The following is a 17,022-nucleotide window of genomic DNA, read 5'->3' as shown; positions in this document are numbered from 1 at the left end:
AGAAGGTTTCTCTGGGTAGCCCAGGCTGTCCTAGAACTCACTCTGTAGACCAGGCTGGCCTCAAACTCAGAGATCCACCTGCGTCTGCCTCCCGAGTGCTGGGATTAAAGGCGTGCGCCACTAAGTGCTCTTAACCACTAAGCCATCTCCCCAGCCTCTGATTGTAATCATAAATTTTAACTTAATATTTCCAAAACCTTTTCATTGCAACATATATTAATATAAAGGCTTGATGACAGTTTTTCTCGTGTTACGTCTTCAATGCTGGCAGTGTGTTTTACATGTATCAAGTAACACACCTATCTTCACAGAAGATTCCAGGGGACACTGAAAATCTAGAACTAAAGACGTGGTCTGACTCCAGCACCACCTCTGGGATACATCCTGGGGGAAGGCGTCTATCTCTCAGCACTTCAGGGTCTCACAGATGAGGATAAGCAGTGATCCAGTCCACACTGGATCTCGACAGCTGCTGCCGTTCCCACCAGTGCTTCCGCAGAGCAGGCTGCTGCTTCCTCCTGATGCTTTGCACAGTACTGCTTTCAGTGAATATAGTCACCTTGCAAGGGTGTGTGTTGATCCGTGTTTTCCAGATGTGGAAACTGAGGATCGGGGAGGAGGTAATTTGTCCCAAGTACCATGGCTGCTATGATATAGCCACGTCATAATTTGAGCCATCTGCTTGATTTTTGAAGCCCATGTTTTGTTTTGTTTTTTTCAGTGCTTTGCTTTGAACCTAGAAAACCTCAGCCATGCTTTGTAATTGTTCGTTATAGGATACGGTGTCTGAAATCAACCCAGATGCATACAGGAGCTCTTGGTGGCATAAATGGAACTTCTTGGGGTGCTGTGTCATATGGGGAAGTGGGCCACAGTGAACTGGAGAGTTGTGTGGCAGGCAGAATTTAAAAAAAAAAAAAAAAAAAAAAAAAAAAAAAACAATTCTCAGAAAAGCCTGGTCCAGAGGCTACCAACCTGAGACCCTTGGTTTAGTGCGATACGTTACTTATAACGTGCCCTCCCATTCTGTCTTTTTATGTGTTTGAAATGACTAGTAGAAATCTACATGAGTCACTGGAGAGCTTATAGCCCGTAGATTCTGGCTAGGCATGGAGACACACGCCTATATTCACAGCACCTGGGAGGCGGAGGAAAGAGGATGGGAGTTCAAGGTTATACTCTGCTACATAGCAAGTTGGAACCCAGTCTGGTCTTGTGAGGCCCTATCTCAAGAACAAACAAACAACAAATGGATACAATACAAATTCTGATCCAGGGGTGCGGAATGGGTCCAAGAGTCTGACTGTCCTACAGGTTCCTCATGCTGGGGGTGCTGTGCTATGAGCCCCAGCCTGCGTGCTGAAGGAGTTGGTGAAAGGCAGGTCCAAGCGCTGTTATCCTAGGTTGCTCTGAGGAGGTGGAGGCGCCTTTTGTCTGATGCCCTGCTCCCGGGCAGCTCAGAGCCGACCATTTGGAAGAGCTTTTTCCTGGGCTTGCACTGGAAGACGAACAAACTCGAGACCGTGGCGAGGCCGACCATTGCCAGGCAGGTTTATTTTAGCAGATGGTGGGGAGCCCTGCCGTTCTCTCTCTGTGCCCACCCGACTCCTCCAGCTGCCGCTCCTGTGTCTCCCTGTCTGAGGACTCCCACCACTGGTGCCTGCTTTACCGCTCTACAGCAGCCGTGAAGTTTGGGGGATGAACATGCCCCTCGAGCAGCATTAACCCAGCACCGAGAAATACCATCATAAGCAGCTCCCAGCCCTTAGAGGAGATACCCCTCCATACCCTCTGTGCTGTTTGCTAGAGCTCCAAAAGGATTGGGCTCCAGGTGCCCATGGTGAAAACTATCTCCCTCATGCCTTGGCAGTTGCATCCTGGGACCACTTAAACCCATTTAAACCACTTGCACTCAAATCCTCACCTTGGGCTTTATTATCAGGGAAACCCAAACTAAAATTGGCCACTGGTCAGCAGGCTGAGAGTCAGTCATACATGCTTGTAAGGGACAAGGGCTTTGGAACCAGCATGACCAGGCTCGAGGCCTGACCTATTAGTGACGTAGCCATCTGTGCCTCCTCTGTAAAGAAGGCGGCATTGTGATAACACACACCTCGTGGTATCTGGAGGGATTAAGTGGGACATGTAAAGTGAGCATTTGATAAACATTGCTCTTATTTCCAATAGAACAAATGCAGGAGGAAGCTGGTTGTAAGAAATCAGTGTGCCCTGTGTTTAGCCTGCCCTTCTCCCCAGCCAGCCTTGGCCTCCTGCCCTGACATCCCCCCTCCACTGCTGGGGGTGGACGACTCCACCACTGACTGGCTCTGCTCTCTAAGAATAGGCTTCCCTCGCAGATGGCATCTCTCTGGATCTTGCCAGAGCATCTGGTGCCTCCAACTGCACACTCCAGGGAGGAAGGCGGGGTGGTCCCCACAGAGAGGAGCAGAGCCTGTCTTCGGCAGCTTTGGGAAGAGCCCAGCTTTACTCCTTCCTAGCTGAGCCTCCATTTTTATGATCTGTATGTAGGAATTGCCAAAGGTCCATTGGCACATGGGGCCGAGCTACTGCCGTTCCTGAATGTGACTTCCTGAAACATCGTAGTAGATTAATCTGCAATTACTGCCTGCTACATTTGTACAGAGCCTTTTGACATGCAAGACTTAAAAAAATTATCTTATTATTTAATTAACTTTCTCCCTTTGTGGGGGTCTTAGTTTTGTTTTCTTAAGACAGGGTATCATGTAGCCCAAGCTAGCCTTGAACTCAATATGCAACTGAGGCTGGTCTCGAATTCCTGATCCTTCTGCTTGCACCTCCTGAATGCTGGGATTACAGGTGTGCATCATCATGCTTGGGCTTTTTTTTCCTTCTTTTCTGAGACAATCGCACTCTATAGCCAGGCTGTAGCTGAAAGTTTTCCTTGTGTCCCACCTAGTCTGCAGCCACTCAGACCCAAGTAAACACACAGAGGCTTATATTAATTAAAACTGCTTGGCCATTAGCTCAGGCTAACAACTGACTAGCTCTTACACTTAAACTCAGCCCATTTCTGTTCATCTATATGTTGCCATGTGTTCTGTGGCTTTACCTGTGTGCCATTACATGCTGCTTCCTGGACAGTGGGCTGGCATCTGCTGACTCAGCCTTCCTCTTCCCAGATCAGCGTTTATTAAACCAGTGTATAAAAGCATTATCCCACAGCACCAGGCTAACCTGCAACTCACTGTTTAGCCTAAGATAGGTGTGGGGGTGTATTCCTGTACATTCCTGTAATCCTCACTTTCCAGTTAGGAGCCAGCACTACATGAGAGACCTGGTCTCAAAAAGTCTCTCTCTATCTTAGTATAAAACTCAAAGGTGGTACACTCATTGAATCCCAGCACCTGGCAGCCAGTGGCAGGCCCATGAGTTTGGAGACCAGCCTGACCTCCACAGTAAGTTCCAGGCCGGGCAGGGCTACATAGTGAGACCCTGTCTCAGAAAAAACAAACCATCAAGCTGTATAACGGGGGCGGGGGGTCAGAGCCTCTCCTATACCTGAGCTCAGTCCTGAGTACCAGGGAACCCACTATAAGAATGCCTGCCCCACTCTCTGTGTGTGCAGCATGCATGTGCGTGTGTATATGTGTGTGAGTGTGTGGAGGTCAGAGGCCCACATTAGGTGTCTACCTCAGTTGCTCTCCACTTTATTTTTGAGGTGGGGCCTCTCACTCTTGAGGAAGCTGGAACTCAGGAGTTCAGCCAGGTTAGCTGGCCAGTGAGCTCCAGGCTTCTCCACCTCTTCTCCTTAGTGCAGGGATCACAGACACATGCTACCATGCCTGGCATTTACGTGGATGCTGGAGAGCCAGACTCTGGACCTCATGCTTACATGGCAAGCTCCTAACAGACTGAGCCACCCCTTCCCCGCTTTGCTCCGCCCCTGGCTTCACGCACTTTCCGAACTGCACAGCCTTCTGATGTGTCCTACGTAGGCCACTGCTATGAGTAAACCTTTATTTTGCATTTATCTTGACTCTTGACATTGATCCTCATATGTGTGTTTGGCTTCTTTCTGATTAGTATTCTAGCTGGGTGGTGGGTGGCACATGCCTTAATCCCAGCAACTGGGAGGCAGAGGCCAGTGAATTTCTGTGAGTTCGAGGCCAGCCTGGTCTGCAAAGTGAGTTCCCACACAGCTGGGACTACACAGTGAAACCCTGTCTCGAAAACAAGAAAATATTCTGGGCGGCGGCGGCGGCGGCGGCAGCAGCGCACGCCTTTAATCCCAACACTCAGGAGGCAGAGGCAGGCAGATCTCTGTGAGTTCGAGGCCAGCCTGGTCTACAAAGCAAGTTCCAGGAAAGGCGCAAAGCTACACAGAGAAACCCTGTCTCGAAAAACCAAAAAAACAATCTATCTAAAGTGAGCCTCAAGGGGCTGGAGAGACAACTCAGTGATTGACAGCACTGGCTGCTCTTCCAGAGGACTCGGGTTGATTTGCAGCACCCACATGACAGCTCACAACTGTTACTTGAGTTCCAGGGCATGCGACACCTTCTTCTGGCTCTCTCAGGTACTACATGCACATGGTATACAGACATAAAAGCAGGCATAATATCCCTACATATAAAACACATACCCATACATATAAAATAAAGATTTTTTTTTCTATCAGGTACCATATTTGTGTCTGTGGGCCGTGTTGTCCCAGAAACCATGTTGATGTCCTTGACATGTGCTACCACCAAGGGCTATGATGTTGTCCATGGCCTGTTGATGTCCGTGGTCTGCACTATCACAGAAGACCGTGCTGAGGTCTGTGGCATGTGCTGAGTACAGACACGATGTGGAACTCCATGCTCCCATTGACTGTAAAGGGCAAGGAAGCTACCTCTGTGATGGCATTGATGACTGCAGACTCACAGTTGAGAAGGAGGGACATTGAAGACTTCTGACAACCCCCCCCCCCACGCCTCAAAAAAAGAAACAGCTTAGACAGAAAGCCATCCAAGAGAACTCTTAAAAATTGTGATAAGGATCGGAAGTACAGCTCTCCACAGTTGATGACTTCTGTGAGCAGTTTGGGTGGAAAAGGACACCGTTTTTGTTTTTGTTTGGTTGGTTGGTTTTGGTTTTTCGAGACAGGGTTTCTCTGTGTAACATTCCTGGCTGTCCTGGAGCTCACTTTGTAGACCAGGTTGGCCTCGAACTCATAGAGATCTGCCTGCTTCTGCTGGAATTAAAGAGATGTGCCCGCCCGGCTTTTTTTTTTTTTTTTTTTTTTTTGAGACAGGATCTCACTATGTAGCCCTGGCTGTCCTGGAACTCACTCTGTAGACATGGCTGGCCTCAAACTTACAGAGATCCGCTTTCCCCTGCCTCCTGAGTTCTGAGATTAAAGGCATGTCACCACCGTGCCCTGCAAAGACTCAGGTTTTTTTTTTTTTTTTTTTTTTGGTTTTTCGAGGCAGGGTTTCTCTGTGTAGCTTTGAGCCTTTCCTGGATCTCACTCTGTAGACCAGGCTGGCCTCAAACTCACAAATATCTGCCTGCCTCTGCCTCCCGAGTGCTGGGATTAAAGGCGTGTCCCCCCCCCCCCCCCCCCCCGCCTGGCCAAGGACTCATTTTTTTTAAGGGTCTGGCCACTAGGAGTTTGACCTGCTCCACTGAGTATATAAGCAACACGAATTGGACTTGTTTTCTTTTCCTCCTATTCTTTTTTTGGGGGTGGGGGACTTAACAAGGGGGGGCAGACCTGGGAGGATTGGGAAGTGAGTATGATCAGGATGCATGATGTGAAATTCCCAAATAATCAATAAAGTGTTATGTTGGAAGAATATTTTTTTCTAAATCTTCTTTTTCTGTATACACACACGCACATGCATAAAATTAAAAAACAATCTTGAAGTGATTCTTTGAGCCCATACTTTTACCCACCCAGCTCCACTTTCCCAGTGCCTTGGGCAGGTCTGTACTATGATGAGTAATAGTGAACCACCCCGGATACCCTGGGCCTTACCAGAGACAGTTCCCAAAATTCAGGCTCTCAGACTTCCAAGTGAAGGGGGAGGATGACGTTAATTTGGGACCCTTCTGCTTCTCCACTCCCAGATTAGAGATCGTTAGCAAGCCCATGTGAGAGCAAGGGTTTGCAGACTGAGATGCCAAGAAACCGCCGGTGTCTGATGCTTTCCACTCAAGCCTTCCACATCCAGGCTCCAGAAAGGATCCTGGCAACAGCCTCTCTTTTGACATTGTTCCCTTTGACCGCTCTGTGAGTGCATTTGGTTTATAAGAAGCCGGCTTTGAACCCTCCGTTCTCCTAAACTGGAACACCGCGATCTGCCTCCCAGAATGGAGCCCATGTCACGACAAGCTGTGGCTCCAGACCAGCCTTTTCTTTGACAAATTAGATTGTATTTATAAAAAGAAAAGTGTTTTTTTTCCCCCTTCTCTTGTCTTGTTTCAGATTCCTAGGGAGAGAATGCCTTACTTCAGCCTTGAAGGGCATTTTGGAGCAAGAGTTTTGACGTTAAGCAGAGGCAGGAGAGGCCAAACACGCCCAGGCAGAGGACAAAAGAAAGCAGAGCTCTCTACTGAGTGTCTGTTGGAGGAATCTTCTAAACACAGGGACCCTGTTTTTGTTTTTTTTTTTTTTTTTTGCACCAGGACTCTGCTCAAGAGCCCCCGTGGAAGTCGTGACTTAGAAAGCGGACAGAGCTGCATGCAGGTCCTGGCGTGAGTGCCACAATATCTGTTCTCTTCCAGGCTTCTCCCTGGGGGCTGGGTGTCAGCTGAGAGTCAGGAGCAGGGCCAGGCCACATCAGCTCTTTAGATACTTCTTTTGGAGTGCCTTTGTTTATGTCATGAATTCCTCTGGCATCTGTGGGAGTCTGTCATCCCCTCTCACAGTGTGGTTTCCAAAACCCATGCAAGCAAGTACATAGAGCTAGGGCCGACAGAGCAGGCTGGTCTCAAAACAAACAAACAAATAAAACCCCCCAAGACACCCCCTCAAAACAATACAACGAAACCTAACATCTAATGGAATATCCAAAAACTGTGACCTCAAAGATGTAATAAACACAAGCAGTGTCTTAGATAAAGCAGCTAGCATGACACATGGAGGCAGAGCTGTGAGTTCCTGTGTGTGTGTATATGCAACGCTGGGGTTTGAACCCTTGTACCTGCAAGACAAGCAGTCTACCACCTGAGATACATCCCCAGCCCTGGAAGAGCTGTAATTTCTGTTGCCCATGTAATTTCAGCATTCAGAAGGTAAAGTAAGGTGACTCATGAGTTCACAATCATCCTCTGCTACACACAGTGAATTTGAGGCCAGTGTCTTAGATTTTTATTTCAGTGATAAAACACCACGACCAAAAGCAACTCGAGGAGGAAAGTGTTTATTTCATCTTCTAACTATTCAGGTCACTGAGAAAGTCAGGCAGGAATGAAAGGCAGAAACTGAAGGGAAGCCAGGGCTTGCTCTCCCAAGCTTGCTCAGTTTGTTTCCTTATATACCCAGGACTGCCTGCCCAAGGATGGCACTGTGAAGTGTGACCCAAATTAGTCTTATCAATAAAAATCAAGAGCCAAATATTGGGGTAATAACCTGAAAGAAGAGAAGCAAAGGAGCAGCCACTAGAGACTTCTTACCTCTATGAATCCTCAGACGGAAAAGGGGGCGGAGATCCTGTCTCCACTCGCCTTATATTCCTGTTTCTACTTCCCAATTGTGCTGGGATTAAAGGTGTGTGCCTCCACCCCCTGGCCTCTATGGTTAACTAGTGGGTAGCTCAGCCCTCTGATCTCCAGGCAAGCTTTATTTGTCAGAACACAAACAAAATATCACACAACAGCACTGGCCCCTCCCAGGTCAATCATTAATCCAGAAATGTGCCCACAGACCAATCTGATGGAGGCATTGTCTCAATTGAGCTGCCTTGTCTCAGATAACTCTAGTTTGTGTCAAGTTCACAACAAAACAAACAAACAAACAAAAAACAAAACAAACAAACAAAACCTAACCAGGATAGCCAGTCTGGACTACATAAGGCCATCTCAAAAGCCAAAACCCAAACCAAGGGACATAGTGGTTAAGAGCTTGTACCACTCTTGCAGAGGACTTGAGTTCGATTCCCAGCACCCACACCTGATGCCATGAGCACCTGCACACACAGGCACACCTTTCCTCAGACATACACAAAATTAAAAATAAAATATTGTGGGGGCTGGGTGTCCTGGCACACACCTTTAATCGCAGCATTTGGTGAGTGGGAGAGCCTGTGAATTCAAGGCCAGCTTCTTCATAGTGAGTTCCAGGACAGCCAGGGCTCTGTAGAGAGACCTTATCTCAAAGACAAAAAAAAAAAAAAAAAAAAGTAAAATGAAATAACTCTTTTTTGGGTCAGGAGTGTAGACCAGTGGAACAGAACTTGTCACTTGCTTAACCAGTTGTGACTTATGAATATTATTTTATTGAATTTTAAATATTTTATTGAATTTTATTATGATGATATCCTTTTATTGTTTTAGTTTATTATCATTTTGATGGGATTTTGAGATGAGCTCTCATTATGTATACCTGATTGATCTAAAATTCCCTGTGTTAGACCAGACTCCCTGAATTCAGACATCCTCCTCTTCTCCCTCCCAAGTGTTGGGTTATAGTTGAACATAATATACCCTCCTCTTCCTCCTCCTGCTCCTCTTCCTCCTTCTCCTCCTCCTTTGCATTAAATAACAAAATCTAGCTGGTTGCTGCCACACATATCTATAATTTCGGGATTCAGAACTAAAGAGATGGCTCAGCAGTTAGGTGCATGTATTGCTCTTGCAGAGGACCCAAGTTCAGTTCCCAGGACCCACATCAGGTGATTCACAAACACCTATAACTCCAGCTCCAGAGGATTTGATGCTTCTGACTTCTATGGCCACCTGTATTCACATGCACATACCTCCCCCAACACTTATACACATAATTAAAAATAATAAATCACCAGGCATGGAAGTGGTGGCCCACCTTTAGGAAGGTAGATCTCAGTGGGTTTGAGTCCAGCCTGGACTACATAGCAAGTTCCAGTCCAGCCAAAGTTACACAAGACACAGTCTCAAAAAACATAAATACAAAACAAAACAAGCCGGGCAGTGGTGGTGCACTCAGGGAGGTAGAGGCAGTTGGATCTCTGTGAGTTCGAGGCCAGCCTGGTTTGCAGAGCAAGTTCTGGGAAAGCCAGAGCTACCCAGAGAAACCTGTCTCAAAAAAACAAAACAAAAACCAAAAAAGCAAACAGAACAAAACAAAATAAACAAACAAAACCTTTTAAAATGTATATATAGCCCCAGGACCTCAAGGTGAGGCAAGAGGATTACAAATTCGAGGCCAGAGCATGCCAGTAGCAAGAGCCTATCTCTTTTTCTTCTAGGTTTGTTTTTTTGTTTTGTTTTGTTTTGTTTTTAATTTAGACAGGGTTTCTCTGTGTAACAGCCCTGGCTGTTCTGGAACTTATTTTGTAGACCAGACTCGCCTCAAACTCACAGCGATCCGCTGAGATCAAAGGTGTACGCAACCACTGCCCCTTGCAAGATCCCATCTCAAAAATTAAAAAACAACCAGTAAACTAGAAAAGAACAAAAGAGAAAAAAAGCCCAAGCATGGTGGTACGCGCTTGTAACGCCAACACTCAGGAGTTGGAAACCACAGACTTGAGGCTAGCTTGGAAGACATTGAGTTACAGACCTGGACTACATAGTGAGACTCTTTCTTAACAACAGCAAAAATCCAAACCAAAAAACAAAAACAAAAAAAAAAAACGTCTATGACTTAAAGGTATCCTAACCTGGACCCCTGCAGTGGGCATGACATGCAAGGGACCTGCCTGCCGGTGTGATGTGAGTTACCTTTGGGAAAACCTCTTCTACCTTCGCATGAACAACAGCGCACGGGAGCTAGGGGACCAGCAAGAAGCCCCGTGGTCCAGGGCATCCTGGACCAGGCTTAGGTGGCCGCAGCTCGTGAAGGAAGAGTGGGATCTGGGGTGTCCTTGGAGAATGGCACAGTGCTTAGGAAGGGTGGGAGAGAGGAGGGTGTAGTGAATAACGCCCATGTCTCTCAGCTTTGGGGTTTGCCTCCCGCCAAGAGATAGGCCTTGGACCTAGTGCTCCCGCCGCCGTTCCCCCTCAATCCTCTCCTGCCCTTCATGGCCCTTCTGAGGCCAGCCGCCTACCAGGCCCCTGGCATGCCAGGCTTCGCAGCTGGCCCTGATTGTCATTGCTCCCCAGGGAGTCATGGGAACACACTCCCCCTGCCCTCTTCACCCCCCTCTTCCCAGACACGGCCAGGCCCTAACAATGCCCCCTCAGCCAGCCAGTGGCCTGGACACAATGCCCCTGTTTCGGTTCATTGCCAGCCCCAGGAGGCCTGCTGGGTTTCCTGGCCTGTTTGGCATATATATATATATATATATAACTCGGGCTTCCAGAGGAGATTTTTTTTATTATTATTATTTAAAAATAGTATGTGGGCGGGGGCGGGAGGGCTCTGGCTTTTCCTCTGAATATCTTAATATATTATAAAAAGTCTTTCTCTCCCAGCGCTCTGCCCTCCCCACTCTGCTCCATAGCTGTAACTGTCATTCCCTGTGAACCTGGGCTCCCGCGGGTGTCGCCTACAAAGAGAAAGAAAAGATGGTTGCCCCGTCGAGGCCAGCGTCTGCTGATGCTGAAGGCCACGGTGGTAACGCTCACGGCATGGCAAGCGCTGGCCCTGCGCGTATGTGTGCAAGGGACAGAGGCCAGAGTCTTGCACAGGGTGAGCGTGGGTCCTCCCACTGATTTCATCCCCAGCCCCACCTGGCATTTGCTGTAGATTGTAGCTCCCTCCCTCTAAGAAGCCATTCCAGATCTAAGATACATCATTAGTTTGATTCCCTAAAAAGGGAAAGAGGGGCTGGAGGTGTAGCTGGGGGGTAGGGCACTGCCTAGCATGCGGCATGCACGGGGGTTTCCTATTCTCAGTGCCAAAAAGAGAGGAGGGGAGGGTGGGAGTATTGGGGGGGGGCGCGAGAGTATTAGAGAGAGTAGGAGAGAGAAAGGAGGAGGGGAGAGAAAGAATTTCAGAGATGTTAAAATATGAAAATGTTTCAGGACCCAGGTATGGTGTGCACATCTACAATCCTAGGACTTAAGAGGAGGAGAGCAGAGAATCAGGAGTTCAAGGTCATCCTCAGCTACAGGAAACCCTTTGTCTCTCTGCTGCCCCTCTGGGAAAGGTCCGGGATCAGTGCAATAGGGGCTTGTCTCAGTGCCACCCTCCAGTGACCTCCAAACATAATTCCCCTTCCCTGTCTCTGGGCCTGTCTGGGACTCACAGGGGTTGAGAGGTAGGACGGGGTTATTTTAACAACTCTTCTGTTCTTCAGGTGAACAAAAGTAGTTTTTCTTTTGATTTGTGGAAACTTCAAAATGAGAAAGTAGAGAGACTGCCTCGGTCTCCATCGAGTGTGTGTGTGTGTGTGTGTGTGTGTGTGTGTGTGTGTGTGCGCGCGCGCACGCGCGCATACATGAGTGGGTGCTTGAGTTGAGGTCTTATACAGCCCATACTGATCTTGAATTCACCATGTAGCTAACACTGGCTTTGACCCCCTGATCTTTGTGCTTCAGTCTCTCACAAACTGGGATTATAGGTGTGCACCATCTTGCACACTTCCATTGGAAGTGGCTCATCTCCATTTTGGTACACCGATATCTATATATTTATCTATTTCTAGAAAGAGCCTCTCTATGTAGCCTTGGTTGGCCTGGAACCCATTATGTAGACAAAACAGGCCTTGAATTTGTAGAGATACTTCTGCCGATACCTCCTGAGTGCTGCCGTGACACCCATCGAGAATATATTTTTAACATTTATTTTTATGGTAGGAATGTGTATGTGATGTGAATGTGAGGTTAACATTCTCTTCTTCCTTGATAGGAATTCTAGGGATCCCTCTGCTAACTGAACTCAAGTCCTCAGGCTTGTCGGCAGGCCATCTCACTGGCCTTATCTCCATTCTTTCATTATTTTTGAAGGTTTTTTTTTTTTAAGGTTTATTTATTTTATTTTATGTGTATGAATATTTTGATACCCTGTCTCAAAATTTTTATTTTATGTGTGTGTGTGTGTGTGTGTGTGTGTGTGTGTGTGTGCGTGTGAAGGTGTCCATGGAGGGCTGGATCTCCTAGAACTGGAGTTACAGAGGGCTGTGAGTGGACCTAAGTAGGTGCTGAGAACCAAGCTCAGGTCCCCTGGAAGAGTAGTATATACTCATTTTGATTGGTGTGGTTTGGTTTGTTTTTTTAAGACAGGGTTTCTCTGTGTAGCCCTGGCTGTCCTGGAACTCACTCTGCAGACCAGGCTGGCCTCAAACTCAGAGATCTGCCTGCCTCTGCCTCCCAAGTGCTAGGATTAAGGCTCATGCCCTCTTGGCACATTAGGTACTGTTCTAAGGATCCGGCAGCTCGTTCACTACAGCAACAGCCCTATCAGACAAACATCATTATTATTATTATTGTCATTATTTTATTACCCCCGTTGACAGATGAAGAATCAGCCGTTGGCTCTGAGAATCTCCTGCCTTATCCATGTGCCCTGGTCAGGGCAAGCATGAAGTCACTCTGTATGGTTTTCCCTCTCTCCTTGGAGAGGCATGATCCTCAGAAGTTTATCCCACTGAACTCATGGGCTGACTGATGGCCAGAGCTGCACAGTGATTGATCCCAAGAATGTCCACTTCCCCTGTACCCCATATCTGTATCTTATCCTTCATGACCTGCCAAGGAGAGAGGCTGTACTAGAATCAGTCAGCGCCCACGCAATATCATTTCAGTAGTATTGTGACATTTACTCTGTGCCTCACAAGGCACTGTTCATGAGGAGTTGCAGAATCACCTGGAACATCAGGGCAAGTATGGTCACAGTCATGGAGCAAGGCAAGGCAGGAAGTGAGTATGGTGATGGGGGTGGGCGTTGAGGGGAGACTAGACACGGCAATGACCCAGGACTGCTTAGTGCCTTGATGGCCAGGTTAGTATTGCCAACTATGGACAGGTTTTGTTTCTGTTTCATTTTGTTTGAGACAAGGTAGCCCAGGCTAGCCCTGAACTTGCTATATAGCCAAGGATAACTTCACACTTTTGATCCTTCTGCCTCCACCTCCCTAGTGTTGGGATTACAGGTGTGCATCGCCACAAGGAGTTCTATGCAGAGCTGGAGATGGATCCCAGGGCTTTGGGCATGCTGGATAAGCACTCTCACCGACTGAGTTACAGCCCCAGACGATTGCTGGTTTTATCAGAAAGCCAGATGCTTGCATTTTTACATGAAACCATTCTGTGGGCCGGTTTGAAAACTCCCCTTGCCATGTCTCTTCCTTTGACCCTGACACCCATCTTAGAACTGTTACCCCACATCCCAGGGCTGGGGAATGTGCAGCCCTTCCAGGAGTAACTCACCGCCCCTTGTCATCCAGCCGGGGTGAGCTGGGCTCTGCTGGCCCAAAAGGCTTCCCTTTGTATGAGACTACCTCTCCAGTGGGTAGGGTAGGGGGCCGACTCACCCAGAGCTGGCACGGTGACAGATCATCTCTAGGGACAGTAAACTGCCAGTCAGTGCAGCATCCTGGGATCACTCAAGAGGAACGAGGAATCGCAGATGCAAAACTCCCCACTGCCTTCTGCCAGGACTCAACAATGGATGTCTCTGTGCCCCTTAATAACATGAAGTCACCATAGAGACATTTCTCCTAATTATGTATTCCTTGTAATGATGGGACACTCATGTTTAGAGTCTTCTTTTTTTTCAAGCTAAGAATGTATATTTATGGGAGATTTGTGTGGAGTAAATAGCTTTAAATTACCCCTGCCACTTGTCAAACTTTTTAATGAGCATATTGTGCAAGTCCACGGAAGTAATGCTTCAGTCTCGCACTGGCCTGCAGCCTCCAGGTGTCTCGGATGCATCTGCTTTGCTCCTGGCTTCCCAGCTCCTACAATGGCAGACACACACTAGGTGTCCAGTAGCTAGAGATCCATGGAGTGAACCAGTGTGCTTCAAAGGAAATAAAGTGAACCTTGGTCACACAGCCCAGGATTCCTGCTTATGTCTATCTGAATGTATGGAGTGAGAGATCTAGCCACTTACTGCTACACACTTTTGCATCATTTGTTTGTTTGTTTTTTGTTTATTTGCTTGATTTTCGAGACAGGGTTTCTCTGTGTAGCCTTGCGCCTTTCCTGGGAACTCACTCTGTAGTCCAGGCTGGCCTCGAACTCACAGAGATCTGCCAGCCTCTGCCTCCCGAGTGCTGGGATTAAAGGTGTGTGCCACCACTGCCTGGCCCATTCTGCATCTCAGAAAGAACCAAAGGCGAGATGTCCCCAGGCAGAAGACACAGGGCCAGGAGCTACCACCTCCATGGACTCCTTTAGAGATGAGGTTGGTGTAGATGGTAGTAGGTGTAGGTATCTACTAACCAAGCCAGAATCCACCCTAATACCCTTTGGAAACCATACATTATATCCTGATCTTGGTTCCTTAACAGGGAATGGCAAATATCAAGGGCAGCCCTGGATTTTGCAGAGGAACAGGCTAAGTTTCCACCTCAGTTTGCTGTGTGACCTTGAGTTGTGAGGGACCCTCTCTGAGCCTCTTCCTTTCTGCATCCTGCAGATAAAAAAGCTTCACTCGTGGGATTATGAGGTTGAAAGGAGACAACCAATTGAAGTGGCTGCCCAGTGATGATGGATTAGTTTTTGGACGCGGGTGGGCCTCAGGAGAACTGCTGACATTGAGAACAGCCTTATCAGAATCTTCCAGGCTCTGGGCCAAGGGGCCCATCTCTCCAGCCCTTTCCAGCTCTCCACTATTTATTAACAGATCCAAAAGCCCTTATCTCATCCTCATTTTCCTTTGGGGAATTTTGGCCTTCACCCCACACTCCTTTCTGCTGCTCGGGACCTGAGGGCTTGTGGGAACGAACGGGGACCCTTCTGTCACCTCAGATATGTATTTGAGGGTTTGCTTGCTAGTTTGTTTGTTTTTAAAAGATTTATTCATTATGTATACAGTGTTCTGTCTGCATGTATGCATGTGCAGACAGAAGAGGGTGCCAGATCTCATTACAGATGGTTGTGAGCCACCATGTGGTTGCTGGGAATTGAACTCAGGACCTCTGGAAGAACAGCCAGTGCTCTTAACTTCTGAGCCATCTCTCCAGTCCATTTTTTTTTTTTAAGAAAGGATCTCATTATGTAACTTGGGCTGGCCTGGAACTCACTCTGTAGAACAGGCTGGCCTTGAATTCACAGAAATCTATCTGCCTCTGCCTCCCGAGTATTGGAATTAAAGGCATGCACCACCTTGCCTAGCATAAGAGCTGCCCCCTCTTTATAATAGGGTACTAAGATTTTTTTCCCTCTGTGGCCCAGCTGCCCTTGAATTCCTAGATTCAAGTGATCTTCCCACCGCACCCCCCTGAGTACCTGTGACTCTGGGCTTGTATAGGATATATAGTTGAATATTTTGGGAGGGGGAGGCTTTGCAAAACCCCTGGCTTTGGCCTCTCCAACCCTGGGTAGTATAGCCTTTTAACCTACTAGGTAAACACAGTTTAACCATCATCAAATGGGACAATATTATGTTTCCCCCTCCAGCAACCATCTTGATCCTTGATATATAACAGATGCTCAGTAAGTGTTTGTTGAATGACTATTGAGTAGCAGAAGGCTTTTCAAAAGCGAGTGTCATTCTTAATGGGTCCCTCAGGAAAGCCCAGAAAAAGGAAGTGCTCCATCTGGAGCGAGAATGTGCCAACCTCTCTCACCCTCCGTCAGTGTCTGGCTTGCTTATGTTGAATGAGATCTAGCCCTCAGCTTCTCTACTGTGTGTGGTGTGGGGGGATGAGCAGCAGTCGTGGGGCAGGCAGACCCCAGGGCTGGGGATCTGACGTGGGCCGGATTCTGTCTCTAGCTAGGTTCACAAGCCCCATCCCTGAATGAGCCTCATTTTCCCATCTGTACAGCAAGAGACTCATGTGCTCTCGTGGTCCTTCCCAGCTCTGACACATTCCAGGATTTGCAATGAGTAATTTCACAAACTGTTCATGAGAGGGGGAAGGAGAGACACTCCTGCTGTTTTCCAAAGCACCTCATAGTCTGTAGAATACTGTCTAGTCCTTTATGCCCTCATCTCACGAAGTGAGGTGGCTGAGGCAAGGTCTAGGTGCCCATTCTTCACAAGAAACTGAACTGGAAACCATCCTTGACAGCTTCAATATGCTTGTTTTAAAACAAGAGCTCATGTAGCCCTGGCTGCCTATGTAGGCAAGGATGGTCTAGAACTCCTGGTCTTCCCGTATCTACCTGCTAGGGTGTGCAGCTATGCCCAGCTGTAGGAACTGTAATTTTTGCCTCCACTCCACATGTTTATCATAAAAGTATGCCAATTTGTTTTTCAAAGAGCAACACATTATCTGGAATAGGCACAAGTGTTCTTGGTGTTTTTTGTTTTAAGGTCTTATTTATTTTTGCTGTATATAGCGCAGGCTGTCCTGGGACTTAAGCTCTTCTGGCCTCTTCCTTCTAAATGCTGGAAATACAAGTGTATTTCTTGAGAAGATGCTTACAAAATGCACATTCCTGGGCTCCTAGAGATTCTAAACTGGATCTGGGTGTGGTGGCACATACCTGTAACCCAAGCACTCAGGAAGACAATGCAGGAAGATTATCTTGACTCAGTTTGGGCTGCATAGCAAGATTCTGAGTGATCCAGGCTTAGTGGTGCACCCCTATAATTCCAGCACTTAGGAGACAGAGACAGGTGGGTGTCTGAGTTCAAGGCCAGCCTGTTCTATATAGTGAGTTCCAGGGCAGCCAGAGCTACATAGTGAGATCCTGTCTTAAAACAACAACAACAACCAAAACAAACAAACAAAAAACAGCCAAAAAACCCAAGAGGTGGTGTGGCGGGAGATGGGGGTGTGGGAGAAGGTAGGGATT

This window comes from Peromyscus leucopus, chromosome 4 (assembly GCF_004664715.2).
Source record: "Peromyscus leucopus breed LL Stock chromosome 4, UCI_PerLeu_2.1, whole genome shotgun sequence".
In the NCBI taxonomy this organism is placed as follows: domain Eukaryota; kingdom Metazoa; phylum Chordata; class Mammalia; order Rodentia; family Cricetidae; genus Peromyscus; species Peromyscus leucopus.
The sequence above is the reverse complement of the archived record's forward strand: the minus strand, read 5'-3'. Positions refer to the sequence as shown.